The 13,510-nt window shown below is 36.4% G+C and overlaps 1 protein-coding gene across 1 annotated transcript in view; it reads left to right on the forward strand.

Annotated features, from left to right (window-relative positions):
- LOC129536568 (uncharacterized) overlaps positions 1–13,510 on the forward strand; it is a 42,824-nt gene that overhangs the window by 6,407 nt on the left and 22,907 nt on the right. Inside the window, exon 2 of the mRNA XM_055395570.2 lies at positions 12,661–12,983. The gene's annotated coding sequence lies outside the window, so the exon portion shown is untranslated. The remainder of the gene's footprint in view (positions 1–12,660; positions 12,984–13,510) is intronic.

The raw sequence follows: 13,510 nt of genomic DNA on the forward strand, positions 1-13,510 counted from the left end.
GAAAGAAATCGTAAAAATTAGGGCAGAGATAAATGCAAAAGAAACAAAAGAGACTATAGCAAAAATCAACAAAGCCAAAAGCTGGTTCTTTGAGAAGGTAAATAAAATTGACAAACCACTAGCCAGACTTATCAAGAAACAAAGGGAGAAGAACCAAACCAATAAAATTAGAAATGAAAATGGAGAGATCACAACTGACAACACAGAAATACAAAGGATTATTAGAGAATACTATCAGGAATTATATGGCAATAAAATGAATAACCTGGAAGAAATGGACAAATTCCTAGAAAAATACAACTTTCCAAAACTGAACCAGGAAGAAATAGAAAATCTGAACAGACCCATCACAAGCACGGAAATTGAAACTGTAATCAAAAATCTCCCAGCAAACAAAAGCCCAGGTCCAGACGGCTTCACAGCTGAATTCTACCAAAAATTTAGAGAAGAGCTAACACCTATTCTACTCAAACTCTTCCAGAAAATTGCTGAGGAAGGGAAACTTCCAAACTCATTCTATGAGGCCACCATCACCCTAATCCCAAAACCTGGTAAAGACCCCACAAAAAAAGAAAACTACAGGCCAATATCACTGATGAACATAGATGCAAAAATCCTTAACAAAATTCTAGCAATCAGAATCCAACAGCATATTAAGAAGATCATACATCATGACCAAGTGGGCTTTATCCCAGGAATGCAAGGATTCTTCAATATCCACAAATCAGTCAACGTAATACACCACATTAACAAACTGAAAAATAAAAATCATATGATTATCTCAATAGATGCAGAGAAAGCCTTCGACAAAATTCAACATCCATTTTTGATAAAAACCCTCCAGAAAGTGGGAATAGAAGGGACATACCTCAACATAATAAAAGCTATATATGACAAACCCACAGCAAACATTATCCTCAATGGTGAAAAACTGAAAGCATTTCCCCTAAAGTCAGGAACAAGACAAGGGTGCCCACTCTCACCACTACTATTCAACATAGTTCTGGAAGTTTTGGCCACAGCAATCAGAGCAGAAAAAGACATAAAAGGAATCCAAATTGGAAAAGAAGAAGTAAAACTTTCACTGTTCGCTGATGACATGATCCTCTACACAGAAAACCCTAGAGACTCTACCAGAAAACTACTAGAGCTAATCAATGATTACAGTAACGTTGCAGGATATAAAATCAACACACAGAAATCCCTTGTATTCCTATACACTAATAATGAGAAAATAGAAAGAGAAATTAAGGAAACTATTCCATTCACTGTTGCAACGAAAAGAATTAAATACTTAGGAATATATCTACCTAAGGAAACAAAAGACTTGTACATAGAAAACTATAAAACACTACTGAAAGCAATCAAAGAGGACACTAATAGATGGAGAAATATACCATGTTCATGGATTGGAAGAATAAATATTGTAAAAATGAGTATACTACCCAAAATAATTTATACATTCAATGCAATCCCTATCAAGCTACCAAAGATATTTTTCACAGAACTAGAACAAATAATCTCACAATTTGTATGGAAATACAAAAAACCTCGAATAGCCAAAGCAATCTTGAGGAAGAAAAATGGAACTGGGGGAATCAACCTGCCGGACTTCAGGCTCTACTACAAAGCCACAGTCATCAAGACAGTATGGTACTGGCATAAAGACAGAAATATAGATCAATGGAACAAAATAGAAAGCCCAGAGATAAATCCACGCATCTATGGATACCTCATCTTTGACAAAGGAGGCAAGAATATAAAATGGAGAAAAGACAGTCTCTTTAACAAGTGGTGCTGGGAAAACTGGTCAGCCACTTGTAAAAGAATGAAACTAGAACACTTCCTAACACCATACACAAAAATAAACTCAAAATGGATTAGAGAGCTAAATGTAAGACCAGAAACTATAAAACTCCTAGAGGAGAACGTAGGCAAAACACTCTCCGACATAAATCACAGCAGGATCCTCCATGACCCACCTCCCAGAATATTGGAAATAAAAGCAAAAATAAACAAATGGGACCTAATTAAAATCAAAAGCTTCTGCACAGCAAAGGAAACTATAAGTAAGGTGAAAAGACAGCCTTCAGAATGGGAGAAAATAATAGCAAATGAAGCAACTGATAAAGAATTAATCTCCAAAATATACAAGCAGCTCCTGCAGCTCAATTCCAGAAAAATAAATGACCCAATCAAAAAATGGGCCAAAGAACTAAACAGAAATTTCTCCAAAGAAGACATAAAGATGGCTAACAAACACATGAAAAAATGCTCAACATCCCTCATAATCAGAGAGATGCAAATCAAAACCACAATGAGATACCATTTCACACCAGTCAGAATGGCTGCTATCCAAAAGTCTACATGCAATAAATGCTGGAGAGGATGTGGAGAGAAAGGAACCCTCTTACACTGTTGGTGGGAATGCAAACTAGTACAGCCACTATGGAGAACAGTGTGGAGATTCCTCAAAAAATTGGAAATAGAACTGCCATATGATCCAGCAATCGCACTCCTGGGCATACACACCGAGGAAACCAGAATTGAAAGAGACACGTGTACTCCAATGTTCATTGCAGCACTGTTTATAATAGCCAGGACATGGAAGCAACCTAGATGTCCATCTGCAGACGAATGGATAAGAAAGCTTTGGTACATATACACAATGGAGTATTATTCAGCCATTAAAAAGAATACATTTGAATCAGTTCTAATGAGGTGGATGAAACTGGAGCTTATTATACAGAGTGAAGCAAGCCAGAAAGAAAAACACCAATACAGTATACTAACACATATATATGGAATTTAGAAAGATGTAAATGATAACCCTGTATACGAGACAGCAAAAGAGACACAGATGTATAGAACAGTCTTTGGGACTCTATGGGAGAGGGTGAGGGTGGGATGATTTGGGAGAATGGCATTGAAACACGTATGTTGTCATATGTGAAACGAATCACTAGTTCAGGGTCAATGCATGTTATAGGATGCTCGGGGCTGGCATGCGGGGATGACCCAGAGGGAGGATAAAGGGAGGAGGGAGGTGGGAGGGGGGTTCAGGAGGGGGAACTTATGTAAACCTGGGGCAAATTCATATCAATGTATGACAAAACCAACCAATATAATATTGTTTGCCTCCAATAAAAATATAATTACAAAAAAGAAATAAAAAATAAAAATAAAAAAAATTAAAAAAAGACTTAGAATAGCCAACATAATATTGAAAAAGAAGAATATTTGCAGAAATTACAGTCTTCAATAACAAGACTTACTGTAAAGCCACAATAATAAAAACAGTTTTGACTTGATACCAGGATAGTTTTACATTCACAAGCCCAGATCAAGAGTCCAAGAAGAGAGGATATGGAATGAGGTGGTCAGAAAGTAAAAACTTCCAGGTATACAATATAGATATTGTCCTGGGGATCTAATGTACAACAGAAAGACTATAGGTAATACTGCTGTGTGGTACAGTTGAAAGTTGTTGATAGAGCAAATTCCAAGAGTCCTCATCACAAGAAATTGTTTTCCTTTTTTCGTATCTATATGAGATGATGGATAACTAAATTTATTGCAGTAATCATTTCATAATATATGTAAGTCAAATCATTATACTGTATACCTTAAGCTTCCACAATGCCATGTGTCAATTATATCCTAATAAAATTGGGGAAAAAAGAGTTTTGTTTGTTTGATATCTTCAGCAAGACTGATATATGTCTTTCTGTTGTTGTTTTTTTACATTCTAATAGCTATGTAGGGGTGTCCCTTGTTGGCTATCTTTTCTTGTGCTTATTTGACATTTGTATAACTTCTTTGAAGTGTCAGTGCCAATCTTTTGCCCGTTTTGTAATACTTTATTTTTAGTGTTGAGAGTTCTTGTTGAGAGATATAGTCTGAATATCAGACATGTTATATCAATTATGTGAATGACAAATATTTTTCTCCTAGTGTTTGATTTGCTTGTCCAAGTCCTTAGTTCTTTTTCAAAAAGTGGAAGTTCTTCATTTTCATTGTCTAGCTTTTTATTTATTTTGTTGTTTTTGGATCATGCTTTTGCTGTTGTGGGCTTCCCTGGTGACTCAGATGGTAAAGAATCTGCCTGTAATGCAGGAGACCTGTGTTTGACCCCTGGGTTGGGAAGATCCCCTGGAGAAGGGAATGGTAATCCACTCCAGTATTCTTGCCTAGAGAATTCCAAGGACAGAGGAGCCTGGTGGGCTACAGTTCATGGACTCACAAAGTGTCAGACATGACTGAATGACCACACTTTCACTTCACATTGTTGTTGTAGCTAGAAAATCTTTCTCACCAGCAAATTGTAAAGATCTTCTCCTTTATGTTTTTGAGGTTTCATCACTTCAGATTTTACCTTTAGGTCTGTGGCCAATTGTGAGATTTTGTTGTGGGGCTGTTTTTTTTGTTAGCTATTTTCTATGTTGCAAAGTATGGAAAAAATTCTTTTTTCTTTTTTTCATAGGGATAGCCAGCTTTAGAAATTAATATGCTGTCTCCACTGAATCACCTTCGTATCTTAGTGAAAATAGTCAGCCACATACACAACAATCTATTTTGGACTTCAGTATTTTTCACTGAATTATTTATTTGACAATAACATCACACTGTCTTACATATGATAGTTTTTTTAAGTCAGGTAGAGGTTAAGTTTTCCAACTTGTCTTTTTCAATACGTTTTTCATTATGTTTCAATACATTTGACTATTTATCATTGGTGCTATAGAAGGTCAATCAGGCCAAATTAGTTGATAGATTTGCTCAGCTATACTATATACTGTCAAATTAATGTGCTTCATTTCATTTTTAAGTCTTATTTATTTAATTTATTAATTTTTTTACTTTAAAATATTGTATTGGTTTTGCCATACATTGACATGAATCCACCCCAGGTGTACATGTGTTCCCCATCTTGAACCCCCCTCCCACCTCCCTCCCAATCCCATCCCTCTGGTTCATCCCAGTACACCAGCCCCGAGCATCCTGTATCATGCATCGAACCTGGACTGGCGATTCGTTTCACATATGATAATATACATGTTTCAATGCCATTCTCCCAAATCATCCCACCCTCGCCCTCTCCCACAGAGTCCAAAAGACTGTTCTTTACATCTGTGTCTCTTTTGCTGTCTCGTATAGAGGGTTATCATTGCCATCTTTCTAAATTCCATATATATGTGTTAGTATACTGTATTGGTATTTTTCTTTCTGGCTTACTTCACTCTGTATAATAAACTCCAGTTTCATCCACCTCATTAGCACTGCTTCTAATGTATTCTTTTTGATTGCTGAGTAATACTCCATTGTGCATATACACCACAGCTTTCTTATCCATTCGTCTACAGATGAACATCTAGGTTGCTTCCATATCCTGGCTGTTATAAACAGTGCTGAGATGAACATTGGAGTACATGTGTTTCTTTCAATTCTGGTTTCCTCGGTACGTATGCCCAGGAGTGGGATCGCTGGGTTGTATGGACGAAGAATTGATGCTTTTGAGCTGTGGTGCTGGAGAAGACTCTTGAGAGTCCCTTGGACTGCAAGGAGATCCAACCAGTCCATTCTAAAGGAGATCAGTCCTGGGTGTTCATTGGAAGGACTGATGCTAAAGCTGAAACTCCAATACTTTGCCCACCTCATGCGACGAGTGGACTCACTGGAAAAGACTCTGATGCTGGGAGGGATTGGGGGCGGGAGGAGAAGGGGACGACAGAGAATGAGATGGCTGGATGGCATCACCAGCTCGATGGACATGAGTTTGAGTGAACTCTGGGAGTTGGTGATGGACAGGGAGGCCTGGCGTGCTGTGATTCATGGGGTCGCAAAGAGTCGGACATGACTGAGCGACTGAACTGAATGAACTGAACTGAATGGCAGTTCTATTTCCAGTTTTTCAAGGAATCTCTGTTCTCCATAGTGGCTGTACTAGTTTGTATTCCCACCCACAGTGTAAGAGGGCTCCCTTTCCTCTACACCCTCTCCAGCATTTATTGCTTGTAGACTTTTGGATAGCAGTCATTCTGACTGGTGTGAAATGGTACCTCATTGTGGCTTTGATTTGCATTTCTCTGATTATGAGTGATGTTGAGCATCTTTTCATGTGTTTTTTAGCCATCTGTATGTCTTCTTTGGAGAAATGTCTGTTTAGTTTTTTGGCCTATTTTTTGATTGGGTCATTATTTTTCTGGAATTGAGCTTGCAGGAGTTGCTTGTATATTTTTGAGATTAATTCTTTGTCAGTTGCTTCATTTGCTATTATTTTCTCCCATTCTGAAGGCTGTCTTTTCACCTTGCTTATATCTATCTAAAAAACAAAAGATCTATATATAGAAAATTATAAAACACTGGTGAAAGAAATCAGAGAGGACAGTAATAGATGGAATAATATACCGTGTTCTTGGATTGGAAGAATCAATATTGTGAAAATCAGTATATTACCCAATGTAATTTATAGGTTCAATGCAATCCCTATCAAGCTACCAATGGTATTTTTCACATAGCTAGAACAAATAATTTCACAATCTGTATGGAAATACAAAAAACCTCGAATAGCCAAAGCAATCTTGAGAAAGAAAAATGGAACCAGGGGAATCAGCTTGCCGGACTTCAGACTCTACTACAAAGCCACAGTCACCAAGACGGTATGGTACTGGCATAAAGACAGAAATATAGATCAATGGAACAAAATAGAAAGCCCAGAGATAAATCCACGCACCTAGGGACACCTTATCTTTGACAAAGGAGGCAAGAATATTCAATGGAGAAAAGACAATCTCTTTAACAAGTGGTGCCGGGAAAACTGGTCAGCCACTTGTAAAAGAATGAAACTAGAACACTCCCTAACACCATACACAAAAATAAACTCAAAATGGATTAAAGATCTAAATGTAAGACCAGAAACTATAAAACTCCTAGAGGAGAACATAGGCAAAACACTCTCCAACATAAATCACAGCAGGATCCTCCATGACCCACCTCCCAGAATATTGGAAATAAAAGCAAAAATAAACAAATGGGACTTAATTAAAATTAAAAGTTTTTGCACAGGAAAGGGATGTGCTTCATTTTCACCTGGGAAAGAATGTCCCAAGTTTTGAGATACTGGGTTTTGGTGGGAATTGTTTGCCAATTTTTTTGAAACTGTTTGCCCCAGTTTTTCCCCCTAAGATAAAGTACATATTGCTACATGGAAAGTAACCAAGGAATGACTTTTGCTTTTGCCCAAACAGCAAAGTGAAGCTTTGTTTATTTATGAAATCTCTTGACACTTGTGGGCTATTCTGAAATGAGACACGTGATAGTGAGTTAGGAATAATGCCAAATTGTGCTTAATTATACCATTTCCTCAAGGAAAAGTTCCAAGAGAGTAAAGCTAAAATTAAGCAATAAAATGTTTAATTTTACTACAGCAATGTTAACAGGATATTTTAGCTACTCTGAATTCCTGTCCCAAGGATATGTTGTAAGTTTGGAAAATCACCTCTGAATATCCAAAACTTGTAATTAATGATCAGCAATACTTTGGCCACCTCATGAGACGAGTTGACTCACTGGAAAAGACTCTGATGCTGGGAAAGGTTGGGGGCGGGAGGAGAAGGGGACGACGGAGAATGAGATGGCTGGATGGCATCACCGACTCTGTGGACATGAGTTTGAGTGTACTCCGGGAGTTGGTGATGGACAGGGAGGCCTGGCGTGCTGTGATTCATGGGGTCGCGGAGAGTCGGACACGACTGAGCGACTGAACTGAACTGAACTGAACTGAATTAATGATTAATGGTCAGTAATTAATGATTCGCTTTCTGTTGACTGAAGCGTTTTCCATATTTGCCAAATTTTAAAGTCAATTAATAAAACTCAAGGCTAAACTTTCATTTGATTTTTAAAAATAACTTGTCTGTAAAAAATATGAGTCAACTTGTATCATAATCTATCTTTTCCAAGTATAGCCAAACCTCATTTTGTTTTATAAACTATTTAATAATTTTTAACTTCCATTAATAGAGATATTATATGCTGGTTTTTTAATAGAGTATATTACAATAAGACTATATATATTTTTTGGCAATTTCATCGTATATGTTGGAAAATTTGACCATGAACTTGATTCTTGCATGTGTATACACATATATGTAAACACGCACACAACTATTTGATAAAATTCAGTGCCTTTTGCTTTATACTGTACCTCGTTTGTATCTGGGCTTCCCTGAGAGCTCAGTTGGTAAAGAATCTGCCTGCAATGTGGGAGACCTGGGTTCGATCCTTGGGTTGGGAAGATCCCCTGGAGAAAGGAAAGGCTACCCACTCCAGTATTCTGGCCTGGAGAATTCCATGGACTGTATAGTCCATGGGGTCACAAAGAGTCAGACATGACTAAGTGACTTTCACTTCACTTCTTTATATCTTGGAATCTTATCAACATTATGCCTTGTATGATTAAAATAAAAAGCAATGAGAATAGCATATTGATTGATTACTTTGGCTTTATAACATAAAAGTGTATAAATTAATTTTATTAGGTCTACATTATTTTAAATGTGATTTAACTGCTTTGATGTCACAAATGTAGCTCATATATTTTTAGTGGTTTTAATGAATTTCTTAAAAATGTGCATTAGCTGTTAACATGACTAAGAATAAGGTATTTTTTGACACTGAGTAAGTCAGATGGCTGGATGGCATCACCGACTCTGTGGACATGAGTTTGAGTGTACTCCGGGAGTTGGTGATGGACAGGGAGGCCTGGCGTGCTGTGATTCATGGGGTCGCGGAGAGTCGGACACGACTGAGCGACTGAACTGAACTGAACTGAACTGAAGTCAGATTGGATGATTTGATAATGGTTACTGATTTTGCCAATAGGATTATAAAAAATATTTTTCATAAATTCATTGCACCATGTGTCTATCCTTTATTGACACAGACATACTTAATACAATAAAAACATTTTGTTTTAAAAATATGTTCATGGAGTATAGGGAAATTAATAGGGTTTTGATATTTCAACATATTATGTGTATATTGGGTTAAAGAAGTAGTCTCTAAGTAAAAAAAATGTGTTAGAGTTGTTATAGAGATAAATTTTAAACTTTATATAGTACTTTCCCCCCAAACTTGAGAAAATGGCTCTCTCTTTCTTTAGTCATTAAGTCATGTCCAACTCTTGTGACCCCATGGACTGTAGCCCAGGCTCCTCTATCCACGGGATTCTCCAGGCAAGACTACTGAAGGGGGTTGCCATTTCCTTCTCCAGGGGATCTTCCCTACCCAGCAATTGAACCGAGGTCTCCTGCATTGCAGGCAGATTCTTTACCAAATGAGCTATGAGGGAAGCCCAATTAATTTCTAGATTACATATAATCCTTGGTACAAAGTAAATGTTAGGTAAATAGTTACTGATGCAGCAAATTTGTGCTCCTTTCTGGAATTTCCTGGAATTTTTTTTTCCCTGAACGTTTTTATCCCATTTGGTTGAATTTTTGGATGTTGAAGGTGAGGATACTGAGGGCTAACTATACTACAATTATAATGATTTTTAAGAAGTTAATTTTTAACACAATGTTCCCACAGAGTAAGTTATATATTGTAAGGTACTTTTCTAAGTTACCTTCTGATATAACTACAAACTGAATCTAGTATCTGATATGCTACTTTTTAAACAAAAGTAGGAAGCAAACTATTTTTGCAGTTCTCATGGTTTCTAATTCTTTCACCAAAATTGGGAGATTTAATCAACTTATTGGGTAATTAAGTGATTATTGAAATTAAACATTATGTAACCTTAGAAGGTAATTCAGAAGAAATCCAAATAGTTGAGTGGCATTGTTAGAATGAATCTATTTCATTCTATTTCATCTTTTTAGTTTTATGAACAAGAATCTTCTTAGTTTATATATTTATAAATAATAATAGAAACTGATGAAAATTATCTCAATCAATATTATGTCAACGTACCTGAACAAATTATAGAATGTACTAGTGTCTTTAAAGAAAACATTTCTAAACAATATTATATTTGTGTTCAAACGTTATTGAAATGAGTAATACATTTATTCCAATTTACAAATTGGGAAAGAAGTACACCAAGGCTGTATATTGTCACCCTGTTTATTTAACTTATATGCAGAGTACATCATGAGAAACCCTGGGGTGGAGGAAGCACAAGTTGGGATCAATATTGCCAGGAGAAATATCAATAACCTCAGATTATGCAGATGACACCACCCTTATGGCAGAAAGTGAAGAACTAAAGAGCCTCTTGATGAAAGTGAAAGAGGAGAGTGAAAAATTTGGCTTAAAACTCAACAATCAGAAAACTAAGATCGTGGCATCTGGTCCCATCACTTCATGGCAAATAGATGAGGAAACAGTGGAAACAGTGGCTGACTTTATTTATTTATTTATTTTTTGGCTCCAAAATCACTGCAGGTGGTGACTGCAGCCATGAAATTAAAAGGTGCTTGCTCCTTGGAAGAAAAGCTATGACCAACCTAGACAGCATATTAAAAAGCTGAGACATTGCCAACAAAGGTCCATCTAGTCAAAGCTATGGTTTTTCCAGTAGTCATGTATGGATGTGAGAGTTGGACTCTAAAGCAAGCTGAGTGCCAAAGAATTGATGTTTTTGAACTATGGTGTTGGAGAAGACTCTTGAGAGTCCCTTGGACTGCAAGGAGATCCGAACAGTCCATCCTAAAGGAAATCAGTTCTGAATGAATATACATTAGGACTGATGTTGAAGCTGAAACTTCAATTATTTGGTCACCTGATGTGAAGAACTGACTCATTTGAAAAGACCCTGATGCTGGAAAAGATTGAATGGCATCACTGACTCAATGAGTTTGAGTAAAACTCCGGGAGTTGGTGATGGACAGGGAGGCCTGGCATGCTGAAGTCCATGGGGTCGCAAAGAGTCGGACGCGGCTGAGTGACTGAACTGAACTGAATACATTTATATTGTTTTTATAAATATCTACTGATTATTTTAATTGCAAAGTTTAATTCTTAGAGATTAAATTGATATATACAGGAATAAAACAAATATAAAATTCATTTCTATCTATATATTACTGCAGAAAGTTTAATATGCTAATCAGTGTATTTTAAATTGAGGGCAGAATCTACAGTAATGAAATCTACTGGGACAAGGTCAGAATGAAGGCAAATTATGAAATGGAGACAGCCTTGCTTAATAGATGTGAATATACACAACTGCTATTATTTTCATTTTTTCAAAGGAATATGTTTAAAACAAAATAGACCAGAACAGCTGATTAGCCAATGAAAACATCTCCCCTCAAATGACTATTTTGCTCCTCAATGGCAATTGTTTTTAATAATTTGTCTTTATTTTTTATGGTGATTGTAGCTTTAATATTTGTACTATTCTATATAGATTTATAACTTTAGAAATTGTCTACTGGCTTTTGGTTTTGATAAATGAATTCTTTTATTTCAAGAATTCACTCTTTCAATTCTTTTCCCTGACCCCCTCACATGAGTGAAAGTCACTCAGTCATGTCCGACTATTTGTGACCCCATGAATTGTAGCCCACCAGGCTCCTCTGTCCATGGAATTCTCCAGGCAAGAATACTAAAGTGGTTAGCCATTTCCTTCTCTAGGAGATCTTCCCCACCCAGGGAATGAACCTGGGTCTCCTGCTTTGCAGGCAGATTCTTTACCAGCTGAGCCACCAGGGAAACCCCCTCATACAAACCTTTATTTCTTATTGTCACAGCCATGTATCTTAAAAAAAAAACAAAAACGTTTAATTTTGTATTGGAGTGTAGCCAATTAACAATGGTGTGATGGTTTTAGGTGGTCCACAAAGGGACTCAGCCATACATATACATGTATCCATTTTCCTCCAAACTTCTCTCCCATCCAGGCTGCCAATAGCATTCAGCAGAGTTCCCTGTGCTATACAGTAGGTCCTTATAACCATGTATCTCAAAATTCTTCACTTCCTCCTATTTCTTGTCTTCCATCCCCCTGTCTCTTAATCTCTGTAATTTGATCCTTTCCTTTTATCCTGCTAATATTTCAATATTCTGAATAGCATGCCTATGCACCATAGACATAATTATTTCATGATTTTATTACTGGTTGATTTTAAGAGTGAATTTTTAAAATGCATTTATTTATCACATTATTATTGCATAATGATTAATTTCAGTGAAGTGACTGCAAATCTTTCTCTGCATCTCCATAAGCAATTCAAAAGACAACATTCTCAGCATAAATTTCAGATTACTTACATGACATTATTATATGTCTCACTAATTGTTCAGTCATGCCAAATTTGTGTTTGCCCCACATTTGAAAAAGGTATTCCTGTATTTGCTTTTGCTCTTGATTGTCTAGTTCCCGTTCTTCTTTCCTTATTTTTAAAAATATCATAACCTCCATATTTTTGGCTTGTCTTATTGCATATTCTGTGGTGTGTCCTGTTCTCTCACTGACCTCCTTCTCAGGGTTCCTAGTCCTCCGAACTCATTTGGCACTAGCATTTTGCAAAAACTGTTGCAATAATCAGTCTGGAACACGGTACTGCTCTTGGGAGGATTGTGCACTGTTAGCCAGATTCCATTTGTCAGGTTTTAGTCACTGCTTTCTTTTGCTGGCTTGTTATTTTTCAGATAGTACTATATTTGCGAATCAGTCATTGTGGATATATCTGGTAATGAAGGAGATCTGATTCAGGCTATCAAGATAAAGAATCTTTGGTCATGAAACACACCCAAAAGTCAATGTGCTTCAAATTTCTGGGACTGGATCAATGGATCAGAAACTGAGAACATGAAATTATTCTTATTCAGGTCAGATGAAAACCAAATATTTGACATACTTCTCATTGTCAAATTTGTCAAGGGAATCAGAAGTTGAAAATGAGGAACATATTATGAAGAAATTGAAAAGAAAGCGGAAATTTAAAAGGAACTGAAACCTTTGAAATTGAAGAGTAAGTAACCTCTGACTTTTAGATTTCAGAAACTGAAAAAGTTAGTAGGTATTACAGTATTAAATTAGCATGTTTTCATAGGATTATATTTTTGTCATTGTTATTCTCTGGTTGTTTTAAATGACAACCCCACAGAGAAGTCTTCCATAAATCCTCTATTTAGCATAAGCCTCCTCTCCTTTCTCTGTCACACTTTCTTCTACCCTACTTTATTTCTATTCTAGTATTTTCACTACCTTATATTATATTGCTTATCCATGGATACTATATAAAATATCAATATAAGCTATATATTTACAAATAAATACATGAAGCATAGAATGTAAACTATCTTAAGGAAAAGATGTTTCTATCAGATGCTCTGGAGTATTGCTTAGCATACAGTGGATACTCAGGCTGTTAAGGAAAGAAAAAATGGATAAATAAACACATATTTCTGAATCCCCAAGGAAAAATATTTATTAAATTTTTCAAAGTTATATAGGAAGATCTTGTTTAGTCTCTAAGTTGTGCCTGACTCTTTGCAA

Source organism: Moschus berezovskii, chromosome 6 (genome assembly GCF_049115385.1).
Source record: "Moschus berezovskii isolate FMDL1 chromosome 6, NW_MosBer_1.0, whole genome shotgun sequence".
Lineage (NCBI taxonomy): Eukaryota > Metazoa > Chordata > Mammalia > Artiodactyla > Moschidae > Moschus > Moschus berezovskii.